We start from the raw sequence: 20,097 nt of genomic DNA, 5'->3' as shown, positions 1-20,097 counted from the left end.
TCCCTACGGAATCCCTATGGGATTTCTGCCACAGTCACCAAAATGTCTTGAAATCATTTCTACTAAAAGTGTACACTGGGGGGAGGGCGAGAGCCTGTAAATCTGTATGGAACTGCAGTGCCAACTGCAGGTAGACTAATCTGCTTAAATTAAATTGATTTCACTTTTAAAACTTTCAGCGAACTCCCCCCCCCCCAGCAACAAGGGCTTGTCAATCACCTTGGAACTCTGTGGCGGGAGCAGTTTTAACTCTTACCAAGCCATTAGGGCAAAACAACACCTGTTTGTGCCTCCAGAACGAAGAGGACTAGAAACTTGCTGTGTTGGGTTCCTTTGGCTGTTTTAAATGAAAGCTGAACGTGCCGAGGGCCATAGCTCAGTGGCGCAGCACCTGCCTTGCATGCAGAGGAGCCTGGGTTCAATCCCAGGCATTACCACTAAAAGGGATCAGGAAGCGATGGCAAAGACCACTGGTTGCCTGAAACCCCCGAGGGCTGCTGCCAGTCAGTGTAGACACCAGGGGTCTGACTCAGGAAAAGTCAGCTCCTGTGTTCCTGTGCCAAGAAAGGGTCTGGAAGATGCCTGCAAAGGCAAGGACCCCCCACCCCAGCCTAACTTCAGACCTGGCTCTGGGTGCAAATCCCCATCCCACCTGAAACTCTAATTGCGTTCCAAATACCACCCACCTTGGGCTCTCGAGTGCAAAGAAGCTGGATTTGCCTGGCGCTCGTCCTCCTGGGCTGAAGCGGCAACAATTTCCATGTGCCAGATGTGCTCCGCAGGCACACAGGAGAGTGATGTGGGGAGGAACTGGGGAAAGGAGGGCGGCTGGAGGAGCTCTACGCTGCTGCTGCTGCTGCTCCGTCCCATCTGCCAGCCGCCCCACCAGGGCCTGCTTCAAAGAGCACTGTGGGGAGGACGGTGGGGCTGGCCACCAGCCTACCCACGCCCAGATGTGGTTGCTCTACGGCACAGACGCCAGCAGGGCAAGGAAACAAGGGCAGCTTTCACCAGCCCAACCCCACCCAAAGCCCAGCTTCCTCGGGATGTAGAAAGGCAGGAGGATTTGAAGTTTCAGGGGGCCCTGAGCTGCTCCGTCACCAAGGCAAAGATTTCTGGAACAGCAAATTGTGTGCCAAGGAAGAAAAGGCTGCCTCTGAGCACATTCTGACAGAGGCAGATTTAGGGGGGCATGGCCAGCTCAGCTGCACTGGGCGCAAAGTATTGGAGGCATCACAGCCACTATTTAGAATGAAGTGTGAGAGGCAGCGGGCGGCACATTTGAGGCCCAAAGTCCAGCTCTGGTTCTGAGCCCAGGGATTTGTTTTCAGGACCAGAAAGGAACTGATCCTACCATCCTTTCCCACCAGAGTCAACTTCTGGCTTAGCTCTCTTCATTTCACCAGCCTAATCCGGAGCAGGGGAAGTCATTTTGAGGCTGAGGCTGTTAAAACCTTCCTGCAAGTTGCCCAGAGATCTACCATTACTTCCCAATCCACCTGCTGCTAACCTGTGTTCTCTGGTGGATGCTCTGAGACTGAGTGAGCACCTCTACCCATCTCTGCTCAGGGCCCACTCCCACAGAGCTGAAAGAGGCCAACTCCCAGGTATTGCAGCTGCCGTCACAAACACCCCCGGGCAGCCTCCCCAGCTCAGGAAGCCTCCCCAATCAGCAACATGTGACCAATGATACTACTACTACTACTAATAATAGAAATAGTTGTGATTCCTGCATTGCAGGGGGTTGGACTAGATGATGCTTTGGGTCCAGACTTCTGCAAAGGAAGCAGGCTAAATAATTAGAATCACAGAATAGTAGGAAGGTACCCCAAGGGGTCATCTAGTCCAGCCCCCTGCAATGCAGGATTCTCAACTGAAGAATCCCTGACAGATGGCCGTCCAACCTCTGCTTAAAAACCTCTAATGAATTAATAAAGCACTTTCAGAGCGTTCAAAACACTTCACTCTAGAGTAAATCCAAGGTGGTGCTTTTAATTTTAACCACTGCTATGGTAATGAGGTCTGAATCCTTGCTAAGAAGTGAAACCTGTTTCAGTGATGTAGCGGTGATGGGAAGGCCCTCTGCACATGCTTCTGATCTAGTAACTAAGCACCAGGATTGTAAACAAACTTCAGGGCTGAAACTAGAAATCTCCCCCCCCCCCCGGGGGGGGGGTAGGAGAGAGAAGGAGTTTTGCCCTCCAACAGTTGGAGCCGCAAGTCTGACAGTCACAATAAAAGGTGAAGGTGTCTGCCAAAGGGCCAAGCCTTCTGCCTCTTCTCTTCCGCGTGTGATCAAGGCAAATGCAGTTCTGTGCAGCCTTTGCTCCAAGTTCTGGCAGGACAAGGAAGTGGGGCGGGGGGGCGGGGGGGGGCGGGGGGAGACCTGCAAAAGCCACCATCCCCCTGTGATTTTCTACTTGGCGGCAGCCTTGTCTGACAAGCTCTCCCATGGGAGAGGCTGGCTTTGCATACTTCTCATTACGCGGCCTGTCATTACACTTGGTGGCTGCCAAGTCCCACCCAGTCCACTTGCCCAAGGGCTCTGCTCATCTGGGGTGGGGGCAGCCTGGGATCCCCACTCCTTTTCACAGGGTGTTGTTTAGGGGTGTTGTAACAGGAGGAGAAGCTGCAGCCCCCCGCAGCAGCCTTTTTCAACTCCCATCACCCCAATCAGCTGGGGAGCACCAGTTTAGCAAAAAGGCTTCTCTCACACAGCCCTCCAGTTTTTCTTGAAAAAAATGCACATTTGAGTGTGCCATGAAGCAGATCTGCAAAACAAAGCACCTTTTCCTTTTGGCAGGTGTGATCTTATTCGATACACATTCACAAGCTTTCCAACAATGAGGGGGAAGGGGGCAAATTCTAGAGGTCAGAAACAACCCGCCATGCAAGGTTGTCGTAGGAGCAAACAACCTGAGAATAAGCCCTGAATCCGACCAAAGGGGCATCTCCTGCCATGGACAGCCAAGGACCTCTTGGGAAGCCCTCACGCTTGGGGGGGGGGACCTAGAGAGGGGAAAGAGGGACTTGGAATCACAGAATTGTGGAGTTGGGAGGGACTACCAAGGGCCATTTAGTCCATCACTGCTGCAAAGCAGGAATCCCTGACAGGTGGACACGCGACCTCTGCGTAAAATCCTCCAATGACTTGATGCAGCAAAGAAATGAGAGTGAGAAGCAGGTTCTCTGCAGAGTCTGGCAGGTTTTGGAAAAGCAGTTCTCTTCTTAGGGGGAAACCTGGGAAAACTCCAGGGCAGCAGTGGGGAACCTGTACCCGCCCCTCCGGAGGCTGTGGGGCCACACAGCTCCATCACCAGCAACCTCTGGCCACGCTGGCTTGGGGGGGAGGAAATAGTCAAGTTAAGACAAGTTTATTGCATGCAGCCAAGATCCTTTACAATATATAAAATATAATATTTTCAAAGCAATATGTGAATTGGTCTGGTTGGCCCCTGTGAGAACCGGATGCTGGACTAGATGCGCCATTGGCCTGATCCAGCAGCCTCTTCTGATGCTCTAAACTACGGGAGAAATTTGTTGTGGAAAGACACAGGACTTCCTGCTATGTCTGCTGCCCTTCAGGGATAACAAAACACTGAATTAAAACCTTATTATAATTCTTGATATGGCAAGAATGCAAAATTATTTATTATTAGTTATTATGATGACGTTTTCATTCCATTCCTATGCCACCTTTTCCTCCACGGAGCTCAAGGTAGCACACCTGGCCCTCCCTCTCCTCACTGAATCCCCACAACAACCTTGCGAGGGAGGTCGGGCTGAGAGGCAGTGAGAGGCTTCTGGGTCGCTCCATGAGCCTCATTGCCAAGTGCACATTTGAACCCTGATCTCCCAGGTCCCAGTCTGATACACCACACTGGCTGTCCAAATTTAGCCACCAAATGCACAAAGGGTGGGAAATGGAGGCAGCCCTGCCTCTAGGGAGATGCCAGGCCGTGAGCTCAGCCGGAAGGCACACAGAGGCCTGTTTGTTCCCGTTCCGTTGGTTTGCTGGCCACTGAAATTTGGGGCCACCCACTGGCCATGCTCCCGTTTGCTTTTCAGACACACCTGAAGCACCGATGATTCATTTCCCCTGCCTGACTGGAAGAGGCCGCAAGGACGCTGCCTCTGGATGACGGAGGGTTTGTGATTTCGAGGGCAGCAGCAAATGCCAAGGCCTCTCCAGCTGCCCAGTCTTACTAAGAATAAAAATGTTAGTTCTTTGTCGAGGGCTGAGAAAACGAGGTGCTGTTCAGAAGGCATCAGAGGCCTGGTCCAAACAGGCCAAGTTACAGTGGAATATAAGCAACATGGAGTTATTCAAAGGTGGTGGAGGCCACAGCTGTCTGCAAAAGACGGCCTGGAGACGAAACAAAGCTCTCCATCCCTAAGACCTTCCATGGGCCAGAAATGGAAGACACCAAAGGGATTAAACCTCTCATTGTGGTACCAGAATATGTGGACACTGGCTATGGCAGAGAAATGAACACACAAATTACGTGTCTCTGGGGGTAAGGAAGGCATTTCTATGCTGTTTGTTGGAATTTCATTTCTTATGCATCCAGTTGTTTTCGCTGAAATTCCTGCATTGCAGGGGGTTGGTCTAGATGACCCTCGGGATCCCTTCTAACTCTACAATTCTATGATTCGATGAGGTTCAGAAACACAAAATGTTCTTTCCTCCACTGAAATGGAGAAATTTGGCTTTCACAATGTGATTTGCTGCATTTATTTTTCTACACGATCTTCCCTCTATTTATGTGGAAAACACAGCTTTTGTGCAGCTCTTACATCATACAGCTTTGATTGTTTTCTTCCTAGTAGTTCTGATGCAACATCATCATCATCATTATTATTATTTAAAAAACCTATTATGTATATTTAACGTAAGGTGGCCCTTTGAGTCCAGCATCCTGTGGCCCTCCGGGTGCCCCGATGGGAAGCCCCCAAACAGGGCAGGAGTGCAAGAGCAGCTACCCTCCCCACACCTGTGCTGCCCCCCCCCCATGGCTAGTCACTGTGGGGACCTCTCCTCCACAAGCCCTTTCCCAGCTCAAGGTGTTTTGGTGCTCAGAGTGGAACACACAGGGCTTCAGAGGGGCCCAATCCACCAAGTCGTTCTCACTGAAACCCCTGGCCATTCTTCACCACCCAGCCAAAAACGCAGGTGCCTGTCAGGTTGGGCAAGCAGCCCTCTCTCCCTGCACTGGATGACTTTGGGGGATCCTCCCAGCTCTGCAGGTCCCTGTGTTCTGAGCTCAGTCCCTTTCTCTCCGACACAAAGACCGGAGTGGGTGGGGTGCAAAACATGCTGCCTTCCTGCACTGCGTCACGGCTTCCCCCACCTCTGTCCCTAAATCTGGGATGCCCTTTGTACCCTGTGCCCAGGGGGCGGGCGGAGTCCCCTGCGGACGCCAGACACAAAGCAGCCGCCTATTGTGACTTTCAAGATTAATGTCCTGCCAGAAACTTCCAGGCTTCCGGTCGTGTTTCCATTCAGAAGGCCTTTGCGGGTCTGAAGTGAACAGCTGTGGACCTCTTCCCCCCTCACCTGGCTAGATGCCACATCCTCCTAGGAGGGAGAATCTGAGGCCCAGCGGGGCATGCATGGGAGAGGCCTGCGCATTTGGGCTGAGGAGACACAGGCATGACTTGCTCTGCGCTTGACCTCAAAGCTGTCCACTGAGGAAGCAAGAGCTGCTGGGCTGTGGATGCTGTGAGCCCCTCGTGAAGGACAGCTGAGCCAGAGCAGGGGCTGGGGCTGCAGTTCCTCAGAACTCCACCAGAGGGCTGGAGCCTCTCTCTGATTGGCTACCAAGACAGCTAGTCAGAGGGGGTGGAGCCAGCACTTTGAGAAGGAGTATAAAAGGACTCATTTCTGAGAAAGAGCTCAGATGGAGGGATGGTTGAAGAGAGAGCCGGAGGGAGAGAAGGAGAGCTGGGCCTGGTCTGTGTGGAACAACCGCGCTCAGGAAAATATCTACAGCTAGAAGAAGGAGCCTCTGAGCTTAGACTGGAAGACAGTGTGTAATGTCTAGGGAAAGTATTCAGACAGGAGTGAACTGGAGGGCTGAGTCTGAGCCAGGAGAAGTAGAGCTGTGAGGATAGCATCTCCTTGGGTCTCCTGTCAGTCATGAGGGGAGAGAAGAATCCCAAGCCAGTGAAGAGGGATGAGGGGACCCCCTGGGTCTGTTATACTGCTAGAAGTACCCCAGGTGTGTGATAGGTTGCCAACCCCTGACCTACGCAATTAAGTTTAAGAAACTGAAGTAACAAAATTGGAAATAAGCTAAGCATTTACCATCTAAAACCTAAAAACCTGTAAAATTTACCTGAAGTGAAATAACTGAACAGCAGCTGAAGTTTAAAAGAAGCTGTGTTTGATTAGAAGCCTGTCACCTCCTTTTGATTTAATACAATTATTAATAGGTTAACTGTTTCCTGAAAGAACATTGCCTCCTGGTGTGTGCTGTGTTTTATCAACTTTGTTCTATAAAATCTTTCTTAATTAGTTCAACCTCTGTCTCAGTCTCCAAGTACCAAAGTTTTCCTTCACACAAAATCCAAAAAGATAACTTGCAGTGTTTATTAGAGTGTGTATGCAGTTTGGATCCGCCACAATTGGTGTACGTAGATGGGATCCGCTACACAATTGATGGTAGCTATGGAATCCACTACATTTTTGGTATACAGAGGTGGGATCTGCTATACCCCTCCATCCTGTCCTCAGATTGTATATGTGTAAATAAAATCATGTTCACCTTCTTTCCAAGGAAACCCAACCCTGGGGAAAGTGCAGGAACTCTTGGAGTCTCTCAGCACTCGGAGATTGGCGTGCTGCAATAGTATTTTATTTTTGTATTGAGGGGTGGGGAGGGCTCTGGAGAGCAGGAAAGCAGGCAAGTTGTGCTTTCCCCTGCGCTCCATCCTTAATATTCCACAGATCTTAGAAGTCACTGAACATGGGTCTTTGCTGGGCAGTTTTAGGGGTTTAAAATATATATTTAGGAAGCAATATATGCCTAGACACTCCCACAGCATGCAGAAATCCCTACTATATTTATGGGCTGCCTGTTTCCCCCCCCCCCCATCAGATGTTTTAAAAATTCTGCTGCTTGAGAATGGAATAAGTGCAACAGTGCATGTAAGCACACAGTTCTCTCTCTTTATCTCAGTCTTGCTGCTGTTTTTACATATCCTTAACTTGAAATTAGCAGTTGAAGCCAAATATCGGAAATTTGATGGAAACTGAGCGATTCAGGCTCATTGGACGATCACTTGGAGAGTTTTTCGCCACCAGCCTTTTCCAGGACTGCTTCCCGACCTGCCTGACACGGGGTCCTGACCGCACACAGGCCCCTCCCCATATTTGTCTGGTGAAAAGAGGCACGGAGCCCTCCCCATGCCACCTCTGGGGCCAGGGGTCGGTGACCATTGTTCCAGTGTCAGTTCTGATCTGGTGACAAAGAGTCACATAAGTTTAATACCGGGTTGTTCTGCTTTCAGTTGGAGTGTTTCTGGGAATCTGTTATATATTCTTGCTCAGAATTTGAGAAGAGGCTTCGTCCTGTTTCTCCGAGAACACACTTTGTCCCTGTGACTGCGTAGTTCCTCTCCTGGGTTCCCAGACTAAGCTGCCTTCCTCCCAGTTTCGATCTAATAATTCCTCCTTTGCAACTATGCATTCCACTTGGCAAGAGCCTGCTCTGTTTTTTCACATTTTACTGTTGTCCAAAAAAACTAAATACAGTAATGATACTGAGTTTACATTAAATGGATTTGGGGGCCTTCTACCTACCCCAATTTTGTGACTTTTGTTGCAAAAAAAGTCCACTGAAGCGGTCATACCAGGTGGACCACTTTAGCCTTGCACAGACACACAGTATTTTGGAGAGTGGGCTTCTGGATAACTCAAGAGATGGCCACGGGCAGCTAAGGTGTTGCCACAGATACTAAATGGCTGGAGATCCTTCCAGAAGCAGGCATGTCTGGAGAAGAATGGCTGGCAATCTTGAAAAAACAGGCCCAAACCAGGCAGTGGCCTGACTTGCCCTCTGAAACTTGCTCTCTGCAACAAGTCGTGGTGTTGAGGGTAGAGCAGGATCAATTAGGAGTGTTGATGCTATTGAACCTTCCATCTCAAGCACAGCCTGGATAGATATGCAAATAATGCCTAATATCACAGAAACAGCCTCCAGTCACCTTCCTTCCAAGGACACCAAAGTCAAGGCACACGCCGCCGCCGCTCAGACACCTCACCACTTAGAAACAGGAGTGCATGGTGACCATATTTTGGTTTGGGCATAGAAACTGTAAGGAAGTAAGAAGAGCCCTCTGGAGCAGGCCAGTTTGGCACTCTGTTCTCATAGGGCCAGCCAGATGGAAAGCAGGATTCGAGCACAAGAGCAGACTCCCCCCAGAAGCATTGCTGGAGGCAGACCACAGCCCTTGTGGCCAGGCGCCACTGAGAGCCCCCGACCCCATGTCCAGTCTGGTGGCCCAACGCTGCTGTGAGTTCCATGGTTAAGCTAGACACTTTACTTTATCTGCCCTGAATCTTTCAACATTCGACTTCATGGGATGCCCACAAGTTCTAGAGTTAGGGGGGGGGGACTTCTCTCTCTCAAATCTCTCCAGGGCATCATTTTATAAACTATCAAGGTGGAGTGCATAGTTCTCCTCCTCTCCGCTTTGTCTAAAAAAATGTGTTTCATTGATTTTTAAGAAGGTATATTAATTCCAATAAATGCCCCCTCCCCTTCCCCTTCAGGACAGGGAATTTAGGGAAAGTGCCACCCCACATTGCTAGATGTGACTCTGGGGGATGCCCCCCTCCTCCCCGGTTTATCCTCACAACAGCCCTGTGAGGTCTGCTAGGCTGAGAGGCAATGGCCAGCCCAAGGACACTCCGTGAGCTTCGTGGCTGAGTGGGATTCGAACCCTGGCCTCCCAGCCCTTAGTCTGCCACTCAAACCACTACACCACACGGGCTTTATTGCGGGACAGAGATTTCTGTGCTATTTTTCCTGCTGGTGATAGCCTAGAAGCACACATGGGGGGGTTGGTTAACGGCAGCCTGCAGCTGGGCCTCCACCACGTGTCACTATAGAAAGCAGTCCAGAAAACAGACAGGGCTGCCAATGGTCAGATGGGAGGCGGCTCCCTCCATTCAGCCCACAGAACCACATCAGAGGGAGCCCCGCGGTCTCAGGACACAGGCCAGGAGGAGCGCAGCCGCTTATTTCCAGCCTGGCTCTGGGGCTGGGCCATGGCGGAGCCTAATAGCGTGGTACAGCTAACAACGTTCTGGACTGGCTGTCCCTCGGCTGGAAGAAGTCGGCGTCCCCATGGTGGGAGGGGACAGCTTTTGTAGGAGGCAAAGCCCCTGCCTCAGGGCTGGTGCTCCGCAGCTCGTTCCGATATTTTGAATTACCATGACTTTATTGAATTGCATTAACTGTTCCAATGAATGTGCTGTTGTTGTCTGCTTTGTTTTTATGCTACCCTGCTTGCAATGTTTGCTGCTTTTTGCTGCTGTTGTGACTATTGGGAGCCACTTTAATAATAATAATAATTTTATTATTTGTATGCTGCCCATCTGACTGGGTTGCCCCAGCCACTCTGGGCAGCTCCCAACAGAATATTAAAAACACGATAAAACATCAAACATTAAACAAGGAAAAGCGGAATCCAAATATTTAATCAAATCAAAAGAAATAGTAAGGTTTATGATGGATCCTTCACCAGAGCCCTGAAAACAGCCTGCAACTCCCAGCCCTTCAGTCTCTGCCTGGGGATCATCTTCCCTAGAGAGTTTCTGTTTGAGAATGGAGGGCATGGAAAGATGGAGGGTGGGGCTGCTGGACCAATGCTGCCAAAAAGTGGCGTAGTATTCAGCATGTCAGACTAGGGCCTGGGAGAGACCAGGATTCGAAAGCCCCTTCAACCTGAAGCTCAGGCCAGCCACTGCCCCCCTTCGCCTCACCGGCCCCACAGGATCAGGGAGAACCATGTACACTACCTTGTGCTCCTTGGAGAAAATAGGCAGGATACAAATACAATCATTAAAGCAGAATCACAGAACTGTAGTTGGAAGGGGGACCTCAAGGGTCATCTAATCCAACCCCCAGCCATGCAGGAATCACAGCTGAATAAACCAATAAGAAGTAGGGGCTTTCAGATGCCCTGAAAATGGAATCCTACCCCAGTGTCAATTCAGACATGACCTTCTGCCCTTATCTTTTCTTTCTTTCTTTCTTTTTATAAAAGCGGAAACAGACTACAAAACTCAAAACCAAGCACCCTGGGCACTTAAAGGCAGGCAGCCTGTCTATATCGGCCACCCCCAACCTGGCAGAAGTTTTGAGCAGCAATCAACTGTGATCCCTGCATGACAAGGGGCTGGACTGAATGACCCTTGGGGTCCCACCCAACTCACTATGTTGCCCTCAGCCCCAGCGTCATCTGGGTGCTGGGGTGCTACTGCTAGGAGCCATCTCCCAAAGCAGCTTGAGGACACCAGGTGTGGGAAGGCGGGTGTGTATCTGAGGCCACACCCTCCAGTGCGAGGGACGGGGAGGGCTGAGGTGGGGCAGGCAGCATCTCAGTGGAGTGGTCAAAGTCCCAGAGAAGTGGCCTGCTCCAGAGGGAGGCAGTGATTGGAGCGCTGCCCCAGGCGGAGTTTGCCTGCTCAGCCCCATAGGCAGGAGGGCCGGCCTGCTGAGGTGACGGCAGCACAAGGGCCTGATTCAGTTTGGCCTCCCCGTCCCCCTCTCCCCTCCTCCTGACCATCCTGTTTGCTTAAGCCGTTTGTAGAATTTCACAGGTTTGGGGATTCAGGCCTCATGTCCAGCTGCACAGAGCCAGGCTCTGTTCTCCAGCTCCAGGACAGCAGCGTGGAGGGAGGGAGGGAGGCAACGGCCCAGAGCAAACAGGGAGGTTCTGAGCTCCGCCAGGGAGTCACCATAGGCAGTGACTTCATCGGGGCTGAACGTCTGGCAGCACAGGATGGGAGAAGCAGCAGAAATCTATTCATCAGAGGATGGGGGGTCCTAATGCACCCCTGCAGGAGTCCCTGGCCAGCCAGCCTGGAAGGCTGCTTCCACTGGGCCTGGCCTGGATGGCTAAGCCAAAGAAGACTGAGAGGTGACAGGATGGATAGCCACCTTCACCTACCTGAAGCGTTGTCTCATGGAGGAAGGAGCAAGCTTGTTTTCTCCTGCTCTGGAAGGTGGGACCTGAACCAGTGGATTCAAGTTACAAGAAAGGAGATTCTGACTAAACCTTAGGGAGAACTTTCTGAGAGTAAGAGCTGTTCCACAGTGGAATGGACACAGTGGAATGTGGCAGACTCTCCTTCTTGGAGGTTTTTGAACCGATTTCTAGCGTTATGAGAGAAGGAGAAAACTATCCACTTCCTTCCTGCCAGGCATCATTTTATCAGCGTCTATCCTGCCACCTCTTTCATTTGCCATCCCAAGCTGGTGCTCAGCCCCCAAGCTGCAGCCCTCACTCATCTTCGCCAGCTTGGGCCCCTCCAGATGTTTTGGGCTGCAACTCTGGGTGTAGCTTGAAATGTCTGGAGGGCACTAAGCTGGCCACAGATGCTCCACAATGTTTCCTACACAGAGGTCATTTCTGCAGAGGAAAAACGTAACTTTTGTGCAGCTGCCTAAATCAAGTGTCAGAAGTGGAGTTAGATGGAAAAGAGGCAACTTAACATGGGAAACATTGAGAGGAATACCAACCAACCTCGTATTGAACTTTCTGCAATAGTGAATGCCCAGCCCAATGAACTAGAGTTTACTTATTATGGCGCCAGCCACCCTTAATCCTTCTTCAAACCCTGAGGAATGCAATAAAATGTGTGCGCAAATTCCAGGTGCTCTGTGACCCTTCTGTGAGTGCTCTTTCAAACTCCTCACTGAAAGTCCTGCCTGCCTGCTTGTATACACCAAACTTGGAACTGAGGGGACCTGGGTTCAGGTCCTGACTTTTTGGAATTCACAGTGCACACTTCCCCATCTGTAAAATGGTTATAGCTGTAACCGGCCTGTGGGGCTGTGGTGATGGGTGTGACATTAAATCTAGTTTTAAGCACTTAAGGTCATGATTTGACATATGGGAAGGGGTGTCAAAAGTATGGATGAGCAGATCTGTCCACTTCCTCTGTTCCTCATTTTGCCCATCTGAAATTCAGTTGCATATTATTATTTTTTAAGTCCTCATGAAAATTCAACAGCATTTTACTGCAAATTTATCCTAATAAACTCATTTTTGTATGCACTTCTATCTAATATACACATTTCTGAAGCAATTTCCCCTTAAATAATACAATTTTTGCATGCTATTTTCACCAACATACATACATGCATATTTTACCGATATAGACATTTTGGTACACGCTGCTTTGCTGGAGAACTGCACTGTGATCATTGTGATCATTTCAGAAATTGTGAATTAGGTAGGTTCACCGCTAAATGTGAACTGATTCGAATCCCCCTCCCCTCATCAAGAGAGAACGGAATGTCCCACCCCCCACAGCCCCTAGGCTGGTGTGCTCTGTTTTTTTGAATAAGTTCATTCTGTATAACTCATTCACAACCATCAATGGCAAAAGGTAGAATCCACCATTTTACAAATTCAGACACTCAAAACACTGTGGAAAAGCTTGACGAGTATGGGGCAGGGATGTCCTATCCCCCAAATATTGCACAGGCAGGTTATTCTCTCATGGATATAAACAAACATTAATTATTAACAACCACTTATCCGTTTGTGTGTGTTTGAAGCATTTCCACAAATTTCTTATGATTTAAATAAGCTATTGGGGGTGGGGGGCTGAGGTAGGTGCAAAGCTTCTGCCGGGTCACCTCATGAGTTGGGGAAGGACTTTGCTCCTTGTTAGAGCCTCCGTTTGCCTGCAGGAAGAAGCCCCAGCATCTCCGAGAGAACCCTGCTGGACACCCTGGAGAGCTGCTGCCAGCCAGTGCAGGAAGTACTGAGCTGGAGGGAGCAGTGTCTCACTCAGTGCAAGGCAGGTTCCTAGGAGTTTTGGCAGAGGTGAGATTTCAACTGGAGGTCTCCCAATTCACAGCTTGTGATCTTTGCTACACCAGCTGTAGTGATGGGGGAACAGGAGGCCAAGCAGAGCTGGCAGCGAAGCTCAAGCCCAGCTCTCCTAGAATCATAGAATTGTGGAGTTGGAATAGACACCGAGGGTCATCTATCATAGAATCATAGAGTTGGAAGAGACCACAAGGGCCATCGAGTCCAACCCCCTGCCAAGCAGGAAACACCATCAGAGCACTCCTGACATATGGTTGTCAAGCCTCTGCTTAAAGACCTCCAAAGAAGGAGACTCCACCACACTCCTTGGCAGCAAATTCCACTGTCAAACAGCTCTTACTGTCAGGAAGTTCTTCCTAATGTTTAGGTGGAATCTTCTTTCTTGTAGTTTGGATCCATTGCTCCGTGTCCGCTTCTCTGGAGCAGCAGAAAACAACCTTTCTCCCTCCTCTATATGACATCCTTTTATATATTTGAACATGGCTATCATACCACCCCTTAACCTCCTCTTCTCCAGGCTAAACATGCCCAGCTCCCTTAGCCGTTCCTCATAAGGCATCGTTTCCAGGCCTTTGACCATTTTGGTTGCCCTCCTCTGGACTCGTTCCAGTTTGTCAGTGTCCTTCTTGAACTGTGGTGCCCAGAACTGGACACAGTACTCCAGGTGAGGTCTGACCAGAGCAGAATACAGTGGCACTATTACTTCCCTTGATCTAGATGCTATACTCCTATTGATGCAGCCCAGAATTGCATTGGCTTTTTTAGCTGCCGCGTCTAGTCCAACCCCCTGCAAAGAATGAGTCTCAACTAAAACATTAAACAACCTCATGGAGCACGTAGGACCAGGAGACAAGGATGGCAAGGAAACAACCACAGCGATCGCCCGTGCCATTTCTCTTCCTGCCGGAAAATGTGCAAAACTACACCTGCAGTAAACCCAAGCTGGCTGCCTTGCTGGAAGAGAAGGTGCAGCTTCCAGAAACTTGAGGCCTATCTAGCCACACTTTGACCTATTGGGTTAGATGAGGAATTTCTCAATAGAGCAGAGAGGGCTGTCCTGGAACAGCAGCGGAGGAGGGGGTGTCACTAGGGAGAAGGAAGATTGCGCCATGCAGGACATGAACCCCTGGAGGAACGTGGCGCACAGAAGTAGGACTGCCAGGAGCCATGCTGTGTCACTGGAGCTCACCTCAGACACCGCTTCTGGGCCAGATGAGCAAGGACAGTGGTTGCAGACCTCAGAACACACTGGTGTACACTTGTGAATACTTCTATGACCTGGAGCATGGAAGGCAGACTCAGAGTATATGGGTAAAATTTGTAGGAGAGGAACAACACTGACCTTACTGTGGGTGTCTGCTATAGACCTCCAAGACAGACTGCACTGATGCCTGGATGATGCCTTCCTACAGCAAACATTCATAGAATCATAGAGTTGGAAGGGACCCAAGCGTCATCTCGTCCAACCCCCTGCAATGCAGGAATCTCAGCTAAAGCATGCAGGACACAGGGCCATCCAACCTCTGCTTAAAGACCTTCAAGGTAGGAGAGTCCACCACCTCCCATGGGAGTCTGTTCCACTGCCAAATAGCTCTTACTGTCAGAAAGTTTTTCCGAATGTTTAGTCGGAATCTCCTTTCTTGTAATTTGAAGCCATTGGTTTGAGTCCTATCCTCCAGAGCAGGAGAAAACATGCTTGTGCCATCCTCCATGTGACAGCCCTTAAGATCTTTGAAGATAGCCATCATATCTTCTCTCTGTTTCCTCTTCTCCTGGCTAAATATCCCCACCTCCTTCAACTGTTCCTCATAAGGCTTGGTTTCCAGAGCCTTAATCATCTTGGTCTCCCTCTTCTGCACACGTTTCAGTTTGTCAACATCCTTCTTAAATTGTGGCACCCAGAATGGGACACAGTACTCCAGGTGTGGTCTGACCAAGGCAGAAAAGAATGGGACTATGACTTCCCTTGATCTGGACTCTACACTTCTGTTCTCAAGATTCCTTACATGGGGATGCTGGATAGCATCCAAGACTCCTGGCATGCAAGATGACTTTGCCACTTGAGATTCCATTGTTTGATAACAGTTATAGCTGACCCACCCCCATCCCATCCAGGATTCAACAGAGTCCCTCTCCCCTTCCCAAATCTGCCCCACTTGTGCTTACCTAAATGTCAGGAGGCTGGCCCCACACACCAAACAGAGATGTCTCAAGGAGCTCCACAGAGGGGTTTCCTTGCCTCAGTTTCCCTGCGGCCAAAATCTCATTCCCAAGTGCCACACAGGACCACCAAAGCCGGCTTCTTGCTAGTTGTTCTGCTGTTGCTGAATAAATGTGACTCCTGCAAGCGTCATTCCAAGGAACCAGGAATGCGTCCAAAGTGAGGGGGGGGGGAGAGAAGATTTGCCAAAGTCCCTCAGAGGAGATCAGCATTCAGCTCCAGTCCTAAGGAATGTTGACTCCACCTGCAAATGGAATCATCTGTGGCAACTCAGAGAACTCTAGACCACTCCTTGCTTCTATGGGGGCATGTAGGAACACACCGAGGGCGGCACCACCCACTTCCTGGTATGTCCCCACAGAAAAGGAGCTGCTTTCCCCACAAAGCCTACCCTGTAGCAGAAGCCCCACACCTGACCCTGACTCCTGCCGGCTCCCCCAGCAAGCCTCACTTCCTTCATACTGCCTGAACTGAAATGAAACAACCTCATGGAGCACGTAGGACCAAGAGACAAGGACGGCGAGGAAACAACCACAGCGATTGCCCGTGCCGTTTCTCTTCCTGCCGGAGAATGTGCAAAACGACACCTGCAGCAAACACAAGCTGGCTGCCTTGCTGGAAGAGAAGGTGCAGCTTCCAGAAACTGGAGGCCTGTCTATCCACACTTTGACCTACTGGCTTAGATGAGGAATTTTTCAATGGAGCAGAGAGAGCAGAGATTACCAAACATTCATAGAATCATAGAGCTGGAAGGGACCCAAGTGTCATCTAGTCCAACCCCCTGCAATGCAGGAATCTCAGCATCCATGACAGAGGGCCATCCAACCTCTGTTTAAAAACCTCCAAGGAAGAAGAGTCCACAACCTCTCGTGGGAGTCTGTTCCACTGCCGAATATCACTTACTGCTCAAATACAGCCGCAACACATGGCTAATAAGTATGGTAAATGTATTATTAGTAGAAGTTAGAATATAATCCAAAATTTACAAATCATAAACATCATTATATAATGTATGTATGAATCCATAAACAAGAAATAATCAAGGTAATGAATTGCTGCCAGGGAACACCATGACGCAGGCAGAATGCCTTTCAAGAGATAATAATGGATAACAGAACAGCTCTTACTATCAGAAAGTTTTTCTGAATGTTTAGTTGGAATCTCCTTTCTTGTAATTTTAAGCCACTGGTTTGAGTCCTATCCTCCAGAGCAGGAGAAAACAATTCTCCATATGACAGCCCTTAAGATATTTGAAGATAGCTATCATGTCTCCTCTCAGCCTCCTCTTTCGCAGGCTAAACAAACCCACCTCCTTCAACCATTCCTCATAAGACTTGGTTTCCAGACCCTTGATCATCTTAGTTGCCCTCGTCTGCACACATTCCAGCTTGTCAACATCCTTCTTAAATTGTGGTACCCAGAACTAGACACAGTACTGCCAAGGGAGAATAGAGTGGGATGATGACTTCTCTTCATTTGTCTACTGTACAAATGCAGCCTAGAGTAGCGTTAGCTTTTTTTCAAAAAGGAGTGATGTAGTAAGCATGGGAGACTTGCAACTATCCCGATATCTGTTGGAACACATACTCTGCCAAGATTCCAACAAATTCCTCCACTGCCTCACAGACAATTTCATTTCCCAGAAGGTCGAAGAAGCAACAAGGGGATCATCTATCTTGGACCTGGTCCTCACCAACAAGGAGGGACTGATGGATGAAGTGGAAGTACTTGAGAGGAAGTGACCATGTCCTCTTGGGTTTCATTATAATCTGGCATAGAATGGACTCCCTCAGGAGGCGGGGGGGGCTCTCCTTCCTTGGAGGTTTTTAAGCAGAGCTTGGGTGGCCATCTGTCAGGGATGCTTTAGTCGATATTTCTGCATTGCAGGGGGCTGAACTAAATGACCCTCAGGGTACCTTCCAACTCCACAAATCTATAATTCTATATTTCATGGCCAAAATAAAAATTGGAGAAGACCTCCCACATATTCTGAAATAATTTTTTATGATTTTAACAGAAAGCAAAACGGAAATATCAAAGCTTTTGGATCAAAAGCACACAGGATTGTTGTTTATTTAAAATATATGTATTTTTTTAAAAAAAACGTACAGAAAAAACACCACCACAATACTATGCAAACTTATTTGGAAGTAAATTTGGAGTTTATTCCTGAATGAACATGAATAAGGGAGGTCTGTGGCTCAGTGGCAGAACATCTGCTTTGTGTGCAGAAGGTCCCAGGTTCCTGCCTGAAACCCTGGACAGCCACTGCCACTCAGTGTAGACAGGGCTGGATAAGAGAGGCGAAGATTGCAAGGTGGGGTGTGAAATGTCACAGGAGCCGTCTGCGCTCCTGGGCTTGCCAGCAACTGGGATTCAGAAGCATGGCTGCCTCCAGCTGCGGAGCCATCCTGGCCACTAGGAGCCACCGGCACCGTCTCCTCCTCCATGAATTTGTCTGAGCCTCTTTTAAAGGCATCTGAGTTGGTGGCCGTCACTGCCTCCTGTGGGAGGGAGTTCCGTAGTTCCACTATGCACTGCATGAAGAATTAAAGCCATGCTTGGCTTGCAAAGGCTTCATCCCCTCCCAGGCACATGTGTGGCCCAGGGGGGTGGGATCCTTGAAAGACAGAGGCACAATCTGGACACCCAGATACCAGGCACCATTTCTCTACACAAACCATCTGCTAGTCTTCAAAACCATCTGCTAGCTGTGTACTGTGTCACAGTTAGAGGGATGGACCTGGGAGAGACCCGGATTCAAATCCTCACTCAACCCTGAAACTCCCTGAGTGACCTTCGCCTACCTGGCAGGGTCGTGGTGTGGGTTAAATGAGCCAGCCGGGTTAGCTTGGTCAGAAGAGCAGCACGTGTGAACAGGAAGACTCTAAGAAGAGCGGAGTGGGGGCCTGGATCAGAGCAGGGGTCCTCCTAGTCCTTCCCAACCGGGGGCTCCATGGATCGGCTCTCCTCCCCTTTCAAGAGCGGGTAGAGGGCTTCCCCTGGAGACGCTGCCTCTGAGCGCATGCAGAGGGCACTTGGCTCGCCATCAGCTCAGGTCCCCAGGCAGGCACGTGGCCAAGGCTCGAACGTAAAGTTTTGCGTCCGGGGATCGGGCCCTATCTCCTCCTCCAGGGCTCCCATTCACGCGCCTTCAAGGCTTGGAGAGGTTCGGGGGCGCCCAGCCCGGGAATGCGCGGTGGGGGAGGGGCAGGGGCTTGACCCCCCCACCCCACCCCCCACCCCGCCTTGGCTAAAGCAAGAGGGACCGGCTCCCCACCCCCCACGCCCCGCCGGGGGAAGGCGCTGGCCCCGATCCCCTACCTGGAGCCGCGCAGGAGGAGCCGTCGCCAGGTCTGCCCACCGCGCAGGCAGCCGGCCGGCCTGGCTGACCTTCCGCCCCCCGGACGGGCGGGCCATCCTCCTCCGGGCAGCGCCTCCTCCTCTCGGCATCCCACGTGAGCCGGGCGCGCAGGGGGGCGCCGGACGCCTGGGTCCCGTCCTCCGCCGTCGGAGCCTTTGCTCGGAAGGAAGCAAGATCCGATCCGCGACGGGGCTTCCCTGGGATGCGAGGCGGCAGCGATGGGGACTTTGCAGCTTAGGAAAGGCGAGAGGGAGGCGGCACGAGAGAAGTCCCTAAAATTCTGCCTGGCGTGGAGAACAGGAAAGCTCTCCTCCCTCTCGCATAACTCTCGAACTCGCGGACAACCAGTGGAATTGGAAGTTGGACCATTCAGGACGACAGATGAAAGAAAGTGCTAGCTAATCTGTGGAACTCGCTCCCGCAGGAGGCAGCGATGGCCAGCAGTTTGGATAGGCTGAAAAGAGGACTCGACACCTTCATGGAGGAGCGGATCTCGAGGGCTGCTGGCCAGGATGGCTCTCCCCTGGCTCCGCGGCTGGAGGCGGCGAGGCTCCTGAATCCCAGTTGCCAGAAGCTGCCGGGGGGGGCAGAGGGGGCTGGGGCTCAGGTCCTTCGAGCGCGCCTGGGGGCCACTGTGAGAACAGAAGGCTGAATCCGCAGGGCCGTTGGCTTGATCCAGCCGGGCGCCTCTTCTCTTCTTACACTGGGAGTGTCAGCCCAGTTCTCCACACTTCTTCCCTGGAAGTAAGACCCACTCAGTTCTGGCAGCTTACTCTCAGGTAAGCCTGTGTGGGATCACAGCCTCACCCACAGCACTTTATTGCCTCTTGCCAATGTTAAAAATGGGACCTGGCCTCCATTTGTTGTTGTTTTAAAAGAGGCTTGATTCTGCTTGAATTTGCAAGCTTGTCAGTTTCATAGGATTCTTTGTCAGGAGGAGGGGAAAAGAATCATAGGAAGCTGCCTTAGTGGTCCATCTGGCGCAGTGTTGTGGACACTGGCCAGCAGCGGCTTTTCAAGGTTTTAGGCATGGAGTCTTTTCCAACCCCTAACCGGAGACAGATCCTTCTGCAGCCCCAGCAGCTGCTCTACCCCTAGGCTCAGGAACATGTGAAGCCGCCTTATGCCCAGTCAGACCTCTGCTCCACCTGCACAGACCGGCAGCAACTCTCTAGGGCTTCAGGCACGAGTCTTTCCCAGCCCTGTTGGGGACTGAACACGGGGACTTCTGCAGCCCAGGCTGCTCTGCCACTGAGCTGTGGTCCGGTGGGTGAATCGGGGCACCTTGAGTGGACAGCAACTGCGGTTCTGCTTCCAGCTCCCCTTGCACTCTTCTGGGTGATGGCAGGTGCTGGGAAGCTCAGCCCTGCCTTGCCCAGTCCGATCAGCTAGTCTGATTACAGTTATCCTTCTCCTTCTGTGGTCAGTGTGGTGCAAG

At 50.7% G+C, this 20,097-nt stretch overlaps 1 protein-coding gene across 5 annotated transcripts in view; it reads right to left on the bottom strand.

Annotated features, from left to right (window-relative positions):
* TRPV4 (transient receptor potential cation channel subfamily V member 4) overlaps nt 1-18,727 on the bottom strand; it is a 48,898-nt gene extending 30,171 nt beyond the window's left edge. The window contains exons 1-2 of one of the 5 annotated variants that reach the window (XR_014541269.1): nt 18,620-18,727; nt 15,241-15,539 (exon numbers count right to left, since the gene is read on the bottom strand). The gene's annotated coding sequence lies outside the window, so the exon portion shown is untranslated. Of the gene's footprint in view, nt 1-686; nt 977-15,240; nt 15,540-18,102; nt 18,183-18,619 lie in introns of those variants that run through there. The other 4 variants (XM_083583831.1, XM_083583834.1, XM_083583832.1 and 1 more) reach the window with 4 other exon arrangements.
* Nucleotides 18,728-20,097: the final 1,370 nt, after the last annotated feature.

This window comes from Podarcis filfolensis (assembly GCF_964270895.1).
Source record: "Podarcis filfolensis genome assembly, chromosome: 13".
In the NCBI taxonomy this organism is placed as follows: domain Eukaryota; kingdom Metazoa; phylum Chordata; class Lepidosauria; order Squamata; family Lacertidae; genus Podarcis; species Podarcis filfolensis.
Note: the sequence above shows the minus strand (reverse complement) of the source record. Positions and strands in the feature narration are given on the sequence as shown.